Source organism: Bos grunniens, chromosome 2 (assembly GCF_055505025.1).
Source record: "Bos grunniens cultivar Pamir isolate PY7600 chromosome 2, Bosgru_T2T1.0, whole genome shotgun sequence".
NCBI classification, from domain to species: Eukaryota; Metazoa; Chordata; class Mammalia; order Artiodactyla; family Bovidae; genus Bos; species Bos grunniens.
In genome coordinates, this window is record NC_141166.1 from 96,399,707 (window position 1) to 96,418,974 (window position 19,268).

Below are 19,268 nucleotides of genomic sequence, written 5' to 3' on the forward strand. Positions count from 1 at the left end.
ATTGCCTTTTTTTCTTGCTAAATTTGTACAACTTCTCTTATACATTTTATTTCTATATTTAAGAAATCATACAGCAGTTACTAAATCCTCTACAAAGAAATCAAAGTGTTTTTCTGCTGGCATTCTTTGCCCTCTTAGCTCTCAGCACCTTCCTTGAGTCTCAGACACCATTTTACATGAGGACAATTTCTAAAAAGCGAAATATAACTGTCTAATTAAGGACTGTGTGATTGGCTAGTTCGCGGTCTCTGTGACAGTTGTGACAAATACACATATTGGCACAGCCCTAACCTCACTTCACAGTTTGCAACACAAAGATGGTATTTTCAGAAATGTGGAGAACACTCTGATACAAAGCTTCACCTTGTCTAGTGCTATTCCATTTAATTTTTTATTAACTGCCTGAACATATGCCATTCTAGAAGAGGGTAATAGTTACAAAATGTCAGCAGAAACATTTAAACTGCTAAAATGTAAATGATTTTATAAATTTGTAATGAAAGGTAATTGTCATGTGGGAAAAGTAACAGAAAAACAGATATGTGTAAATGCAAAACTGGTACAAAATACATCTTATGGGTTGAAGGAAGGAAGACCTAAGTATATTTTAATGAGTACTGTAAGTAGTATTTAAATAAAATTAGATTCATAAGCAGAAAATGTGAATTCTATTATATTTTATTTTCTAACATTAGGAAAGTTCATAATAATGACAAGAACTCATAGAACTTTAATGTGCTAAATTCAATAAACAGTAAAACATTAAGATGCTTCACCTCATTAAAAAAAAAAAAACAAATAAATCAAAGTAGGATAATATAAATAAAAAGTGTCCTTGGTATCAGCACAATAGCTCTAAAAGCACAATATTCAAACATGATTAGCTTGTTTCTTTACTTTCCACTACAGTGAAAAACTATTTAGTGATTAATCCCTTCAGCAACATGATGCTCGGTCAGTACTTTCAGATATGTCAAGAAGAAGACTCCGGCAAGGAATCCAGTATTTCCTCAGCCACCACACAGAGCAACCACCTTCCAGTTAGGTTTGCGGGCAACCATCTTTAAATGCTTGAGCTGTTCTGCGTGGCCATGACAAGATTTGCAATTCTCTACGTTTATTTACACACCATCACCCCAACTAGACATCACATGGAAGTGGCATGGTCACAGCTGACCCCAGGGTAGTCCCTGTCTCTGCCGATCCAATTTCATCGTGCTCTACAATTGAACTGCAGTCATACTATAGAGGATGTATGCACAGGACCCCATGCCTCAGTAAAATTAGCAGAAGCTTGTCAGGGGGCATTTTCCTGTTTTACAGTGACAGACCCTGGACAAATAGGTCTGCTTCCCAGAAATCCATAGAGGTCTGGCTCTCTTGAAATGTATATGAGCCCAGCATATTCATGTCACAGTGTTCTTTATGGTAAGCTTGTTAAGTGATAGTTTGAGAACAATGTTAAGCCTTTGCTGTGCTTTTTTGGTTTCCTCTTCACAGTTCTCAGGGCATTTAAATTGCCTATGAAGAGACTACTTATTTTTGATTTGTAGAAAAACAGCTTCTGTTTAGTAGTAGTAACTGAGAAAAAAATTATTCTTCCTTCAGAGAAAAGATGTAGCATGGATCTATTCTATTTTTAAAGAAAATGTTCTAAAAGATTTTTTTTTGCAGTTTGATAAATCAATCTTCAAAAGTCTCTTTCTTGAACCCTGATCTTACCTGTAAGAATTAGTTATACCACAAGTAAAATCTAAAAAGACAGACATTTAAAATATACATGTAAATACATTTAAATGATTATTATTATTATTATTTGGTTTCAGATGAAATGTTAAAAGAGTAATGTGGTAAATAGACACATTTTACTATTTTGGGGCAGGACGCTTTAAAATATAATATGTTTTGTAATCCAGCCTAAAGTAATTTTATTATATATTCTGTGCAGTTCTTATATCAAACATTCTCAGAAACCCCAGGATCATTTTATATTCACTGGAAGACAGAAAGAAATCCAAAACCTAGTTAAATAAATTGTTCATTTATTCCTTCCCTTTTATGCACCAAGATCTACATGTGGTCATTAATTATAAAGAGACTATTATAGCACCATATTTTCATTCAATACGATGTCCTGGTATATATCAAAGAAGTCCCATAATTAAAACAGAAGGGCCACAATGACAATTAAAATTACAATCTATATGGGGAAAGAAAGTACAGTTCTGCAATTTTTCACCCTGTCACTGTCAGCAGCATGGAGTATTCTGGTCACGTCTCTTGTGAAGCAGCCTAAATTCTTCTTCACCAATGCAACCTCAAAAGCATTATCAGCACCTAAGCAAAAGCCTATGCAAGTATAATTTAATACGAAGCCACAGTTTGCAAGTAATAGTGTATAAAGTGATATTTAAGTGGTGTTTTAAGAACACTTCTGATGGCTACAGCCGCTTTTCCCTGGTAAATGCGTTTTCCTTTGAGTAGTGATTATGAGTCCTAGGTGAAGAGGTCCTGTGTGCAGGTCTGTCTGTAAGCCTTACTTCCAGCTGCCAATCTTTACTTCACAGTGAAGAAAAAGCCACATAGCACCTTGTTCTTACTCTTGTATGCTGTCATCCCCTGAGCCTGATAACACAAAATCATTTCCACATAACACTTCCCTGCTTCTGCCTCTTAAACCTTGAGACCTACACATTGTGCATGCACTTGCACCCTTGGTAACCAGCTCCCTGGAAGCCCCTTCCTTTGAACCATCAGTCTTCTGGGGGACTATTTTGAACACTCATCTTGGTAAATATCCGCATTAATGGAATACAAAGCTTTTTGGTAGCAATATGTATTTGCTACAATTTATTGTCTATAAAAGTCACGAACAGTGAATTATGACTCTTAAAATTGTGTTTTTCTTTATAATAACTTTAAACTGAGCACTCATATATGAAGCATGCAATGGAGATTGAGAAGGTTTTGTATAATAAAACTGTGACATGGTCATTTTTCCCAGTTTTGCATTACAGAGACACACTCATGCATGGTGCTTTTTAAATTCTTATTATGTGTGAGGTCAGGGGGTCGAATGTCAGAAAGTACTGTTAATTTCACGGGGTTAGGGGAAAGTAAATTCAGAGGGAATACAGATCACTTAGCACAGAAAACCAGCTCCTCTGAAGTTTGGTTTTACATTTGTTAACCATATCCTTCAGCTGACGAACCATTGAGACCACGGTGACATTCTGGTCCCAGATATAATGGCTTGACATGCTGCAGTGAGAGTGTGATTCCGTCGCCCTGCTCCCCGTGCCAGCCTCAGCCTTCCTCTGAATCAATGAAGCACTAAAACTCCACACAACTGGAACTGAACAAAGCATGTTGCCATTTTGGCTGTGATGTTTAAATTATAGAGAAAGCAGTCAGGATGTCTTAAAGTTCAATCTGACAAGAAATGTAAAATATATTTCTGTCTTCATTCTCTACGAAGGTAGCATCTTACACTGCACTGTATCACTACCCAGAGTCCTTTTAAGGTGGTTTGTAATAGAACATCAAAGACCAAATTCTTGCATTTCAGTTTTTTGTTTTTGTAATCAAAAAGATGTCTTTGCACTGGCCAAAGTTTCAAGGAGAAAAGAATAACCTAGATAATATTGTTTTATTCATTTGGCAGTGGAAGGCTATAGTCCCTTTATTTTACTATTTGTTCTGAAAGACAAAATTAACATGCTCTCAGGAATATATAAAGCAGAGGTTATATAACTCATCACCAACGATGAGGTAAATCAATGACCCACTATATGTTAGGATAGATAAGTAATTATCGAAATATGTTTTAGTGTGAGGATTAGCTGTTGCACTCTGAAAAAAAAAAAAAGCTTCCAATTTTATTTAACTATAGTTCACTAGGCCAGGATAGACAGATGCTGATAGGTTTGGATGGGTAGTTTTGTTTTTATTAGCTTTTGTTTTTGTTTTTTTAAATAATATTTTTCAGACTCAAAACTCAAACTGGGCTCAGCTGCCCCCTTATAATTAAATTTTAATGACTCAGGCTGAGTGTTTGTGTTTTGACAGCATGCTTAATAGTGTTAGCATTTAAATGGTTACAGCTAGACTTAGAAGGGAGCAAACCCATCGCAAGTTGTAGGTGAAGTTTCTGCAAAGAAGCTCTGATTTACTGGGATGCTGTGGGATTTAGTGGGACATCTAGCCACAGGTCATCCGGTTGTAGTAAATCATTGAAAAATAAATTAGAATAAAATTCTACATACTCAATTCCATAGTAGCCTAAGGGACAATGCTTTTCAGTTTTAACACTTTTTCAATGGAAGTAACAGTTTTACATGTTCTTGTATGCCAAAGGGTCTATTGGTAAATAAAATCAGTATGTGGTTCTGATCATAAAATCACCCTTTCTCCCAAAATGGCAGGAAAAATCCAAGCTATCCATTTTAATCAGTTCATTTTTTTAAAAAGAATTACTATGAACTTTGTAGTGGTATATTTCACAGGCTTCCGTTTTATAATTAAAATCTTTTTTTCCTCTCAAATCCTCTTTTCAGCAAGCAGCCTGTTGCCTGAAGTTTTAATCCTTCATTACTAGTTAAAACAAAATCACCAATTAGGCACATGAACACGTCTGTATTAATCTCATTAAGGTGATGGCACCAAATAAATTGGAACTATTTTTGTGCTTTTACTGTGTTCCTATGGCTTTATCAGGCCCTGTGGTCATATACAAAGACCTCGAATCTTAGTCATTTAGAGTCATTCGGTTGTGGACTGAATGTGGCATTACCATCTATGGCTGAAAATTGCTTTCAGCTTTTAAACTGCACTGACTAGTCTGTAGTTAATCTTAGATCATTCACTTGCAAAATTAAATGAGCCAGAACGATGGTCTTTTTTTTTTTTTTATAAAATAATACATCACAAAACACTTATTTGCCCTGCCCAAAAGAGAGATCAAATTCATTTAAAATCCCATAAACCAGAGTTGTGAATTTTTAATTTTATTTAGTAGCAGAGAAATAGAGGGTAAGCTATCTTTCTACAGCACATCATTGCTATAAATTTACATATGGAACATAGTTTGATGCTTAACCAACCTTTAATCCACCTTTGATGTATACTTCTACTTCAACGTGGTCATGTGACACCCTTATTAATGCAAATGTAAAAAAGACTGTTTTGGATCTTTGATGTAATTAGCCATAAACCATGTTAAAAAAAAAAGAGAGAGAGAGAGAGAGAGTGCCTACTTGAGTCACTGGAGTTGCATATAAAGTTCACAGTTATCACAGAAGAATAACCTTTAAGAAACTAAGTTTAAAATTTTTACTTCATTCTTATATTCTCTGCCCAGGTAACTACTGAAGATCATTTAACTATACCAGTGATAGTCAACTAAGATTTGATAGCTAAATAATTCATTTTGTAAGAGTAAAATACTTCAATATTCTTAGGATTTTTATCCTGCTTCTTGCAAAAGTAAAATCATATTGAAAGAAAAATGCTAACTGAGGCAAGGGGAACTGCAATACTTCTTATTGTGATTAGCATATATTACAATCACTTCAAACACACTGTCTTTTAAATGAATGTGCATTTTCTTATAGTTGGTTCCCTCTCATACCCCACAATGCGGGTCAAATGTCTATGTTTTGTTCTTGGCAGCCACTAATTTTAGCGTCCAAAAAACCTTGAGCCACTGCAAATGAGGTGAAGATCACCTTGTAATGCCAGATGGAGGGAAAAAGTTTGGATATTTGAGGGGCTGACCCAGTGAGTACCCTGGTGGGTGACAGAATGCTAAGGTTAGATATTGGAAAATAAGGTTCATGCTACTCTGTCACTGGGCTGGTGCAGGCTGCCTGCTTGACAGAGAAGGTAGTATGTGGTCTGGACCTCAAGAAAAAGGAAGTCAGCCACCCAGATCAAAAATTACCCTGTCTTCCATCCAAAAAATGATTCTGACATCAGCTTAGCGAGACAGGAAGAAATTATTTTTTTTGAGTTAAGATTGTACTTTATTCTAGAATAGTCAAGGGAAATTCATGGATCGATTGCAATATTGTAGAAGGAATTTCCTGAATTAAAAATGCAATTGCCAAAACCACATTGGTGAAAGCTCTTCACGTTTACTATATGTTGCGAGTGTACATAATTCAAGTTGTACAAATCTAGGAGTTAATCACTATTTTTAAAAATACAGTGTTATAAGAATAAGGACAGTAAAATAAAATGTATGTCTATTGACTGTTCTCTGTACTTTAAACAACAGCAAAATTGACTAAAATTAAAAGAAGCCACTTATTGGTTACGTGATTATTTTGCCAGCTATGGACATATCTTTTGACCTAATTTGTAATAACTTAGGAAAACAGATTTTTGTGATGAAAACATCATACTTGTTTTTATTGAAACTGCCTGTCCTGTCCTAAAAACTTTTTTGAGACTCCTTGACCTGATTTTAAGTATAACTACATTCCTTAAATCTTATTGTATTGGTACTTTAAAATAGATACTGGGTTTATATTTATCAATAAATTTTAATGATTTAAAGGACTTAAATCTACTCAAGATTTGTCCCTTTTCTGAAAATACACATGAAGCAAAAGATAAATATATATGTATTACCTATATATATGTATACTATCTAAATATCAAGTGACCATTCTAAACACTGCACAGTTTTAGTTTTTCCATCTCAAGAAAAATATATGCATATTGTTGTTTATTCTGTAAAATATTCCTTTTTTTTTAATAGCCTGAACCAAATAATTTCTCATTTTTACAGGCTTCACTTCACTTTTCTCACAGTGAATAAATTGCAACTTATTTCCATGAAATTCACAGATGACACAGATCTTTATTTTGCATAAAGGCATAAAGAAGTGTCTAATATCTTCAATATTCATCTGCTAAGTGGACATTTGCATTGGGTTAGAACGGAAAAAGAGCCCCAACCCTCCCGCAGTGACAGCTGTACAAAGGGATGACATCTGACAGCTGTGACAGTGCTGAAGGGAAACTCAGATGACTCGCAGCATCCATGATCCAATTACAGCACACATCCCTCTGACAGACCCAGCAGCTTGACTCCAGCGTTTGGAAGGACAGTATTGATCTCTTGTCAGGAACCAGTTGCCTGCCTGCAATTGTGCGCTGCTGAACTTTGAAAAGCTATAGTACCCTCTTAAATGATAGGGGCAGTCAGGTTATAGTATTCAGGTACAAAGAGAGGTGCAAAGGGTATCTGCTAAATGCTCTAAACTTGAACAAATCATAACAATATGACAGTCCAATCATACTCAAGGAGCCCAGCTGATCTAGCTAGCTACTGTCTGTGCTAATGGAAAGACAGCTCTTTGTGTTTAGTGGGATGATCTTACTTGATGAAAAGGCCACTGCAATTAGTGCATGCTGGTTGGCTGTGCTGGGTGACAGCAGCATGGATGGTATAATGGCAGCTGCCAATAACCCTAACTTCAAGAAAACAGACAATTAGTCCTGTGATCCTAACACTGTTAGTCCCTCTACTCCAGACCTCTGCTCCGCTCTTACTGTAAACCTCACAAGGGCAATGTGGTACAACCTCACCAAACAGAACAACTTGGTCAAGGGGTCAATTACTTTTCTCCTCTTGACTTCTGTTCCTGCTTTCCTTTGGAGAGAGAGGGAGCAAGAGAGGCTTATGCAAAATGTAACAAACAAATATTGCCTTTCAACTATAGTTTAAAGAAGCTAATATATGAACATAAATGTTTTAAACTGCAAAAAGTTTAAATATGTTTTTAAAATGTGGTAAAAAACAAGATGCTAAACTTCAAAAACAGAGCTTTCTAATGGCAAATGATCTCATGTTTTAAGACCGTGAGGACTGAAATTTAAGAAATTAGTATAAAAAAATACAAGGATATAAGGTATAGCATAGGGAATATTGCCAATATTTTATAATAACTTTATATGGATTATAATCTATAAAAATCTTAAATCACTCTGTTGTACATCTGAAACTAATATAATAATATGTCAACTGCACTTCAATAAAAAGGAAATTACAAAAATACTAAAATAATTAAAAATTATCTCTAGTTCATCACTTTAGAATTGGATAAAGATAGATGAAATATTCTGAAGTCTCAGAGTATACACAAAATTTATAATACAGATTATTTTAGTGCTTTTCATCAAGTGCAACTCCAGAATAAGTAAAGCACTTATGCAGTAGTAATACAAGTTAAATTAAATACTAGAGCATGCATATACTTGCTCACATACACACACAAATCATACCAGTATAGACAAATATAATTAGAAAAATTAAGTCTAGTGCTCAATTCAGCAGCACATATGATAAAATTGGACCTATACAAAGAAGATTAGCATGGCCCCTGTGCAAGAATGACCCCAAAATTTGGGAAGTATTTCATATTTTTAACGAATATTCATTTTATACCTCAAATTTAGACAGTTTCTAACTTTGGAAGGTTTTTTATTTTCTGTAATTTCTGTAATTTCGGAAGTATTATTAATTCAGTTTAGGTAGGTGCTAGAAATCAAAACGCATAGATATTTTCCATTCAAATTTCATTTAAAAAGCAGAGACATTACTTTGCCAACAAAACCATCTAGTCAAAGCTATGGTTTTTCCAGTAGTCATGTATGGATATGAGAGTTGGACTATAACAAAAGCTGAGCACGGAAGAATTGATGCTTTTGAACTGTGGTGTTGGAGAAGACTCTTGAGAGTCCCTTGGACAGCAAGAAGATCAAACCAGTCCATCCTAAAGGAAATCAGTCCTGAATATTCACTGGAAGGACTGATGCTGAAGCTGAAACTCCAATACTTTGGCCACCTGATTCAAAGAACTGACTCATTTGAAAAGACCCTGATCCTGGGAAAGATTGAAGGCAGGAGGAGAAGGGGTTGGCATCGCTGAGGAACAATGAGTTTGAGCAAGCTCTGGGAGTTGGTGATGGACAGGGAAGCCTGGAATGCTGCAGTCCATGGGGTTGTAAGGAGCTAGATACAACTGAGTGACTGAACTGAGTAAAAAAGAAAACTAAGTCTGTATCAGTGTCAGATCCTTTCTTATGGAGTGAGTATAATGGCAATACTAGAAAACTGACCTTATATAAAACATAATTTTATATTTCAAATAAAGTAAGGAAACTAGAGTTTTGAAAATGAACAGACAACCAGGGATCAAAAGATGAAACAAAAAACTTTGGAGAACTTTAAAGCAGAGGAAACTGGACATATACTGGTATCTAGATAGACAAAGATGAAGAACCAATGTCTTTCAGAAATACAAATTCTTAATTATACGCAAAATAGTACTCTTCATGTGTATGTAAATTAATGCTAATTAAAGCACATATGAGATCACCGTACTATAGATTGAATACTCAAAATTAGTGAGCGTGTGGAGAAACATTCTCTTCTTGATAGAAATATGAATTGTAGCAGTCTTTCTTGATTAATTAAAAAATATGTATCCAAAATCATATTACTTTAATCTGAAAAATTCTTCATTGCACAAAGAATTGTATGCAAGAATATTCACTGCAGTATTATTTATAATGGGAAAAAATTAAAACAAACACAACTACCCAATAAGAGGAGATTAACTATATATTGATACACACATTAAATAGAATAATATAAACCCAATAAAAAGAATGAAGTAGATTTATATAATTTAATATGAATTTTTTTCAAGATATAAACATAGTATTAACCTGTCTACATAAAAGTATACAAAAGACAAATATTTATGTGTGGATGTCTGTGTACTTGTACTTATGTGAATATGTATATATCTCCCTATATGTATATAGATAGATAGATATAGATATATGCTTTGGGCTTTCCAGCTGGAGCTAGTGTTAAGAACCCACCTGCCAATTTACGAGATGTAAGAGACGCGGGTTTCATTCCTGAGTTGGGAAGCTCCCCTGTAGGATGGCATGACAACACACTATAGTATTCTTGCTAGGAGAATCCCATGGACAAAGGAGCCTAGCAGGCTACAGTCCTTTGTGAAGAGTCAGACATAACTGGAGTGACTTAGCATGCATGCACATATATGTTTTAGTATATTAACATTTCTAGAAATACAAATAAGAAACTGGTAACAATGGTTATCTATCATGAACCAGAGATGGTAAGAAAGCTCACGTTTAATTTACATTTCCTTATTCTACTTGCATATATATATTACTTCATAATTTTTCAGTTTAGTTCAGTCACTCAGTAATGTTCAACTCATTGCGACCCCATGAACTGCTGCACACCAGGCCTCCTTGTCCATCACCAACTCCCAGAGTCCACCCAAACCCATGTCCATTGAGTAGGTGATGCCATCCAACCATCTCATCCTCTGTTATCCCCTTCTCCTTCTGCCCTCAATCCCTCCCAGCATCAGAGTCTTTTCAAATGAGTCAGTTCTTTGCATCATGTGGCCAAATAATGGAGTATCAGCTTCAACAATATCCTACCAATGAACACCCAGGACTGATCTCCTTTAGGATGGACTGGTTGGATCTCCTCGCAGTCCAAGGGACTCTCAAGAGTCTTCTCCAACACCACAGTTCAAAAAATTCAATTCTGCACTCAGCTTTCTTTATAGTCCAACGCTCACATCCATACATGACCACTGGAAAAACCATAGCCTTGACTAGACAGACCTTTGTTGACAAAGTAATATCTTTGTTTTTTATTTTATTTTTTAAATTTATTTTAAATTAATTAATTAATTTTTTAAATTTACAATATTGTATTGGTTTTGCCATACATTGACATGAATCTGCCATGAGTATACATGTGTTACCCATCCTGAACCCTCCTCCCATCTCCCTCCCCATCCCATCCCTCTGGGCCATCCCAGTGCACCAGCCCTGAGCACACTGTATCATGCATTGAACCTGGACTGGCAATTCGTTTCACATGTGATAATTTACAAGTTTCAATACCATTCTCCCAAATCATCCTGCCCTTGCCCTCTCCCACAGAGTCCAAAAGACTGTTCTATACATCTGTGTCTCTTTTGCTGTCTCATATACAGGGTTGGAGAAGGAAATGGCAACCCACTCCAGTGTTTCTTGCCTGGGGAATCCCAGGGATGGGGGAGCCTGGTGGGCTGCTGTCTATGGGGTCGCACAGAGTCGGACATGACTGAAGCAACTTAGCAGCAGCAGCATACAGGGTTATCGTTACCATCTTTCTAAATTCCATGCATATGCATTAGTATACTGTATTGGTATTTTTCTTTCTGGCTTACTTCACTCTGTATAATAGGCTCCAGTTTCATCCACCTCATTAGAACTGATTCAAATGTATTCTTTTTAATGGCTGAGTAATACTCCATTGTGTATATGTACCACTGCTTTCTTATCCATTCGTCTGCTAATGGACATCTAGGTTGCTTCCATGTCCTGGCTATTGTAAACAGTGCTGTGATGAACATTGGGGTACACGTGTCTCTTTCCCTTCTGGTTTCCTCAGTGTGTATGCCCAGCAGTGGGATTGCTGGTCATATGTCAATTCTATTTCCTGTTTTTTAAGGAATCTCCACACTGTTCTGCACAGTGGCTGTACTAGTTTGCATTCCAAACAACAGTGTAAGAGGGTTCCCTTTCTCCACACCCTCTCCAGCATTTTTTGCTTGTAGACTTTTGGATTGCAGCCATTCTGACTGTCATGAAATGGTACCTCATTGTGGTTTTGATTTGCATTTCTCTGATAATGAGTGATGTTGAGTATCTTTTCATATGTTTGTTAGCCATCTGTGTGTCTTCTTTGGAGAAATGTCTGTTTAGTTCTTTTGCCCACTTTTTGATTGGGTCATTTATTTTTCTGGAATTGACCTGTATATTGCTTGTATATTTTTGAGATTAGTTCTTTGTCCATTGCTTCGTTTGCTATTATTTTCTCCCATTCTGAAGGCTGTCTTTCCACCTTGCTTATAGTTTCCTTTGTTGTGCAGAAGCTTTTAATTTTAATTAGGTCCCATTTGTTTATTTTTGCTTTTATTTCCAATATTTTGGGAGGTGGGTCATAGAGCATCCCGCTGTGGTTTAAGTCGGAGAGTGTTTTGCCTATGTTTTCCTCTAGGAGTTTTATCATTTCTGGTCTTATGTTTAGATCTTTAATCCACTTTGAGTTTATTTTTGTGTATGGTGTTAGAAAGTGATCTAGTTTCATTCTTTTACAAGTGGTTGACCAGTTTTCCCAGCACCACTTGTTAAGAGATTGTCTTTTTTCCATTGTATATTCTTGCCTCCTTTGTCAAAGATAAGGTGTCCATGCATGCGTGGATTTATCTCTGGGCTTTCTATTTTGTTCCACTGATCTATATTTCTGTCTTTGTGCCAGTACCATACTGTCTTGATGACTGTGGCTTTGTAGTAGAGACGGCATCTTTTCTCATCATAATGCAGTAAGATTAGATCTCAATTACAGGAGAAAAACTATTAAAAATTCCAACATATGGAGGTTGAACAACACACTTCTGAATAACCAACAAATCACAGAAGAAATCAAAAAAGAAATTAAAATATGCATAGAAACAAATGAAAATGAAAACACAACAACCCAAAACCTATAGGACACTGTAAAAGCAGTGCTAAGGGGAAGGTTCTTAGCAATACAGGCTTACCTCAAGAAACAAGAAAAAAGTCAAATAAATAACCTAACTCTACACCTAAAGCGACTAGAAAAGGAAGAAATGAAGAACCCCAGGGTTAGTAGAAGGAAAGAAATCTTAAAAATTAGGGCAGAAATAAATGCAAAAGAAACAAAAGAGACCATAGCAAAAATCAACAAAGCCAAAAGCTGGTTCTTTGAGAAGATAAATAAAATTGGCAAACCATTAGCCACACTCATCAAGAAACAAAGGGAGATAAATCAAATCAACAAAATTAGAAATGAAAATGGAGAGATCACAACAGAGAACACAGAAATACAAAGGATCATAAGAGACTATTATCAAAAATTATATGCCAATGAAATGGACAACGTGGAAGAAATGGACAAATTCTTAGAAAAGTAGAACTTTCCAAAACTGAACCAGGAAGAAATAGAAAATCTTAACAGATCCATCACAAGCATGGAAATTGAAACTGTAATCAGAAATCTTCCAACAAGCAAAAGCCCAGGACTAGATGGCTTCACAGCTGAATTCTACCAAAAATTTAGAGAATAGCTAACACCTATCCTACTCAAACTCTTCTAGAAAATTGCAGAGGAAGGTAAACTTCCAAACTCATTCTCTGAGGCCACCATCACCCTAATACCAAAACCTGACAAAGTTGCCACAAAAAAAGAAAACTATAGGCCAATATTACTGATGAACATAGATGCAAAAATCCTTAACAAAATTCTAGCAAACAGAATCCAACAACACATTAAAATCCAAAAACACACATACATCACAACCAAGTGGGTTTTATCCCAGAGATGCAAGGATTCTTCAATATCCACAAATCAATCAATGTAAAACACCACATTAACAAATTGAAAGATGGAAATCGTATTATTAATTCAGTAGATGCAGAGAAAGCTTTTGACAAAATTCAACATCCATTTATGATAAAAACTCTCCAGAAAGCAGGAATAGAAGGAACATATCTCAACATAATAAAAGCTATATATGGCAAACCCACAGTAAACATTATCCTCAATGGTGAGAAATTGAAAGCATTTCCCCTAAAGTCAGGAACAAGACAAGGATGCCCACTCTCACCACTACTATTCAACATAGCTTTGGAAGTTTTGGCCATGGCAATCAGAGCAGAAAAAGAAATAAGAGGAATCCAGATTGGAAAAGAAGAAGTAAAACTCTCTCTGTTTGCAGATGACATGATCCTCTACATAGAAAACCCTAAAGACTCCACCAGAAAATTACTAGAGCTAATCAATGAATATAGTAAAGTTGCAGGATACAAAATCAACACAGAAAACCCTTACATTCCTATACACTAACAATGAGAAAACAGAAAGAGAAATTAAGGAAACAATTCCATTCACCATTGCAATGAAAAGAATAAAATACTTAGGAATATATGTACATAAAGAAACAAAAGACCTATATATAGGAAACTATAAAACACTTATGAAAGAAATCAAAGAGGATACAAATAGATGGAGAAATATACCATGTTCATTGATCGAAAGAATCAATATAGTGAAAATGAGTATACTACCCAAAGCAATCTATAGATTCAATGCAATTCCTATCAAGCTATCAACGGTATTTTTCAGAGAACTAGAAAAAAGAATTTCACAATTTGTATGGAAATACAAAAAATCTCGAATAGCCAAAGCAATCTTGAGAAAGAAGAATGGAACTGGAGGAATCAACCTTCCTGACTTCTGTCTCTGCTTTTGATATGCAGTCTACATTGGTCATAACTTTCCTTCCAAGGGGTAAGCGTCTTTTTATTTCATGTCTGCGATCACCAGCTGCAGTGATTTTGGAGCCCAGAAAAATAAAGTCAGCCACTGTTTCCCCAGCTATTTGCCATGAAGTGATGGGACCAGATGCCATGCATTTAAAACCAAACAAATTTTTGTGTTAATAACCTCTTGCTGATAATATAAAATTAGCCATTACAGTTGTTCATGTAGATGGAAGACATATCAAGAAGAAAATAAAAAGACATATTCCTTTTAAGAGATGCATGCTTAGAGATTTAAAACTATGAAGATAGAATTTAAACAATTTGTACTTCTCATTTCTTTAGTAAACATTATTAGACATTCATTGTAAGTTAGATCTAGGCTAGTCTGAGAACACAGAGAGTAACTCATTGTGTGCCTGCCCACAAGAATCTACCTTCTAGATGAGGAGATGTAAAAGTAAAGAGTACAGTGAAAAATGCTGAGCATTATGGTAGGCACAGGTGGTTTTGAGTGCAACAGGTGGAGACATCTCAGTCATAGGATGTCAAGGAATGATTCCAGTAGGATAGTAAATTTAAGTCTCAGATAAGTGTTGTCAGCCAACTGAAGGAAACTCATAGACAGCTGTCGGGAGCCGCGTTAGGCATTACTGACAAAATGGAGGCACGGCCCCAACCCCCTCTTCTCACCTCTCAGGCATGGTCTGGGATGAAGGAGTTAGGCTTTGTGATTCTGACTTGTTCTTTCCTTTCTTCAGTTGAGTTGGCTGGAAAGAATGTTAAGGTGCTTGAGATAAGCATGAGAAAGCACAAAGCCTTCTGCAGTTGTGCTCAGAAAATAATCTATAAAGTAACCATTGACATTTGTTCAAGGATTTTTACAAAGTACGTCCCAGGATGAGCACGTAGGCCGCAGCTTGAGGCCATGGGAAGGATTGTTGTCTGAGACCTGTTTGTGAGGGAAATATTCATGGCAAAAGAAGTTTGCTGAGTTCAGGGTTTAGGAATAATTAAGAATAGCTAGAAGCCTTTTTAGAAGATAGTGATCTTAAGATGCTAGGGGCAAACAGGATTTAGAAAGATAAGAAATAAACTGAGGAATGTAGCATGAGTTACAATATAATCACAAGTATAGGACAAATAAGAGAAAGTAGATAATAGATAGTAAAGCCAATTCTGAGAGAATCGCTGAAGCAGGAACTCTGTTTGAAGGACAACAATGATTTCTGGAGACAATAAATCTGGGTGGGGAAAACTAATAATGTCAAACCTCTGACCTAATGCTTTTGTCAAAGTATAAAAGAAAACCTGAAGCTTGAAATAAACATGTAATTCCATACTATGAGTCAGAGGCTACATCATCATCCGCCGACATCGCTCACCCCTTCAGGCTGATTCCCTGGCTGTTGGAGCTGGACTCCAACAGGCAGCAGGTTTTGAAGTGCAGGAACAGCATGAGCAAAAGAAAATGGATCATGCAGGCAGTCCAATGTAACTAATTCTTAAAAAATAGATTAGTGGTGAGAGATAAATCTGGAAAGGAAGAAGATATCTTAAAGGAAAAGGAGTGATTTTGATCAAAAAGACCTGCAAGTTTTCCAGATATTTTTGTTCATTAAAATAGTACAAAGATGCAGTAGTCTAAGGGTGTTAAAAAATAAGAATAATCTGAACTTCATGTTAAAATAAACAGATTTTCAAAGTCCAACACAGATTATTCAAATTGAACTGATAATCTACAGCTATAACAAGTATCCCAGTGATTATTATTATCTGACAAGTTTAGAAAACAATGGTAGGTTAGCATATACATGACATTATCATGTTTAGCCAAAACTTGACCCACCTGAAGAAAAGCAAACAGATCAAATAAAAAACTTCATCTTTGAATTAATCTACAGCAACAAATATTAAATGAAATAAATGACAATCTTAATTCCACCAAGAGGCTGTTATAACTGTTTACTTTCTTGGCAACTAAAACAATTTTATTTCCTTGGATGCAACATCTAATAGAACAGAGAAAGTCCATAACCTCTATTTACTTGACTTTTCAGTACAATTTATTACTAATTCAAAGTATAAGACAATATGAACTAATGTTAGTTTTATCTCCTTCACTAAATAGATGAATAAAAATGATAATTGAATATATTTTACTGATATCAGTTACCTGCAATGTTGAAATACAGACCTCTTAAAGCTAAACCACAGCAAAGAAAGGGAAATATATTTCTAGTGTCATTACAGATTTCAAGATGGTGAGCTTATTGGTTTGAGTACTATGCTTCTATGGCCTAATTCTAGGCATTGATCCCTTTGTGGGTCATTTAACATGCCCTTAAAACTGTCTATCTCTCCAATACCTGTCATTGGTTAGAAGTGAGGGAAGAGTGCAGATAGTTCCATTAAAAAAAAATACACAGCTATTCAATTAAATTCAACTCAATTAAATTTAACAAAAACTTAAAGAACTCTATGCCAGGAATGCAAAACCATCAACCATGAACTGGAGTTCAAAGGTGTTATAGCTTATTAGCAGAGATAAATATGTAAAGAGAAATAATAGTTTATTGAGGTGAACACAAGAGAAATATATACAAGGAACAGGAAAGCAAGGATCATCTGATGGGAAAGTAAGAAAGAAGAGCATATTTGTGAACTTATCATTGTAAATTTTAAATAAGATGCTTTCTGCTCCGAATTCACCTCTGCCAAGTATTTTCAGAGCAGAAAAATATAGTATACCCAAAAGTGCATGGAAGTGTACATGTCAGAAAACTGTGGTCTTTCAGTATTGATCAAATGTATGTTTGTTTTGACAAAGACAAGGAGAGACCCAGTCCTACTGAGCTTTTTTTTTCCCTCCAATTTTAGAGGTATAAGCACAGCAACATTATGTTGAGAGTGCTGTATGTGTAAGAATGGATGTTGAACTTGGGAAGCTCTTAAAGAGATTGAAACAGATCAATAACTTTTTCCAGCTTTTGGTTCTCTTCTTAATCTAATTGGTTTTACAGAGATACAAGTCTGCTCCAGTAACCTGGAGACCATGGACATAACCACATAAATCACATAGGAAATGCTTGACCACAATCTGACACAAGGTTTGGTGTAATGTCCTTCAAATGCTAATACATAGCTATTACATTCAATTTCTCATCTATATTTTATGGGAGAATTCCAGAAGAATTCCACAATATTTTTCATCCATATTCCTAGTTACAGTAGCACACAGGTCTACTTTGCCCCATTTTAAGGTATAGCTCCAAGTTTCTTTGTGAGTCCATAAAACTGTGTAACAATACTTTGTGGATACATTTGGGCTACTTATTTCCTCATTGGCTGAATCAACAGTTGCCACCACATTATAGTTTACGGGCTGAATGATCACTTTACAGATTTAATAGTCCTAAGGTCTACGGAAAAGCCTGCTCCCCTTTGATGGAGAAATTATGCTTGGCACAAAAGTAATCTTCAATTAATATCTCTAAAATAGCTTCTATACAGTGACCATATAAACATTCTATTTTATAATATGTTAAATCTTATCATAGAAACCATATTATATAGTAGTGTGAGATTTAAATACATTTAACATATTAACATCTTTTGGACACATAGATGTATCAATCACTATTCTGAGTTTCATACACACAGTCTATTTTACTCCTTACACCAACTCCTTTCTTAATTCAACTTATATAAGGAAATTGGATTTTAGAGAATTTAAGTAGTTTCCCATCAGTTAGTACAGAGCTAGACTGAGCCAGAGCTAAAGTTGCAATACAGTCCAATTCCAATGCTCTAATTTTCAACTACACTGTTTTTCAGCCTCCTAGGTAACAGTGATCACACCGGGTCTGACCTGTGCACACGTCAGTCTTTCTTATTGTGGATTCTTATGCCAAGTAAAATTGGTCACTTTTTGTGATCACTCATTTTCTCAGAAACCTCACATTCTCTAGCAACAGTCACATTATCAGTTAATCTTCCACCAAATGTAGTTTATGTGCTATTAGAGGCATCAACACCCTATCCCTAATCCCATGCTCATCTTCTACATGACATTTAAACATTGTAGAAGGAATATATTTAAAATTGCATTATTTATAAAAAATATATAGTCATTATAACACTCACACTTATTTAAACCAGATATAGACCTATCATTAAAGGGAACATGGCTATGAGTGACTTCCAGTAATGGATATCCTGGTGGTGGTTTAGTCACTAAATCATGTTCGACTCTTCACAACCCCAGACTATAAGGACTATAGTCTGCCAGGCTCTTCTGTCCATGAGATTTTCTAGGCAAGAATCCTGGAGTGGGTTGCCATTCCCTTCTGCCCCAAATTCAACATCAAATATTCACTTATGTTGCTACACATACACTTGGAAGATAAATTATTTGATGTGTACTATTAACCTACTTCCAGTCCAGCGTTTCTCATGATGTACTCTGCATAGAAGTTAAAGAAGCAGGGTGACAATATACAGCCTTGATATACCCCTTTCCTATTTGGAACCAGTCTGTTGCTCCATGTCCAGTTCTAACTGTTGCTTCCTGACCTGCGTAGAAATTTCTCAAGAGGCAGATCAGGTGGTCTGGTATTCTCATCTCTTTCAGAATTTTGCACAGTTTATTGTGATCCACACAGTCAAAGGCTTTGGCATAGTCAATAGAGCAGAAATAGATGTTTTTCTGGAACTCTCTTGATTTTTCTGTGATCCAGAGGATGTTGGCAATTTGATCTCTGGTTCCTCTGCCTTTTCTAAAACCAGCTTGAACATCAAGTTCACAGTTCACATATTGCTTAAGCCTGGCTTGGAGAATTTTGAGCATTACTTTCCTAGCGTGTGAG

At 35.7% G+C, this 19,268-nt stretch overlaps 1 long non-coding RNA gene and 1 other non-coding gene across 2 annotated transcripts in view; one reads left to right on the plus strand and one right to left on the minus strand.

The window, feature by feature from the left end:
* Positions 1-19,268, minus strand: part of LOC147378372 (uncharacterized) — a 77,290-nt gene that overhangs the window by 8,629 nt on the left and 49,393 nt on the right. The window lies entirely within an intron of this gene.
* On the plus strand, positions 8,329-8,435 carry LOC147378373 (U6 spliceosomal RNA). The gene has a single exon (XR_015154058.1). It is a non-coding gene; the product is annotated as a U6 spliceosomal RNA (small nuclear RNA).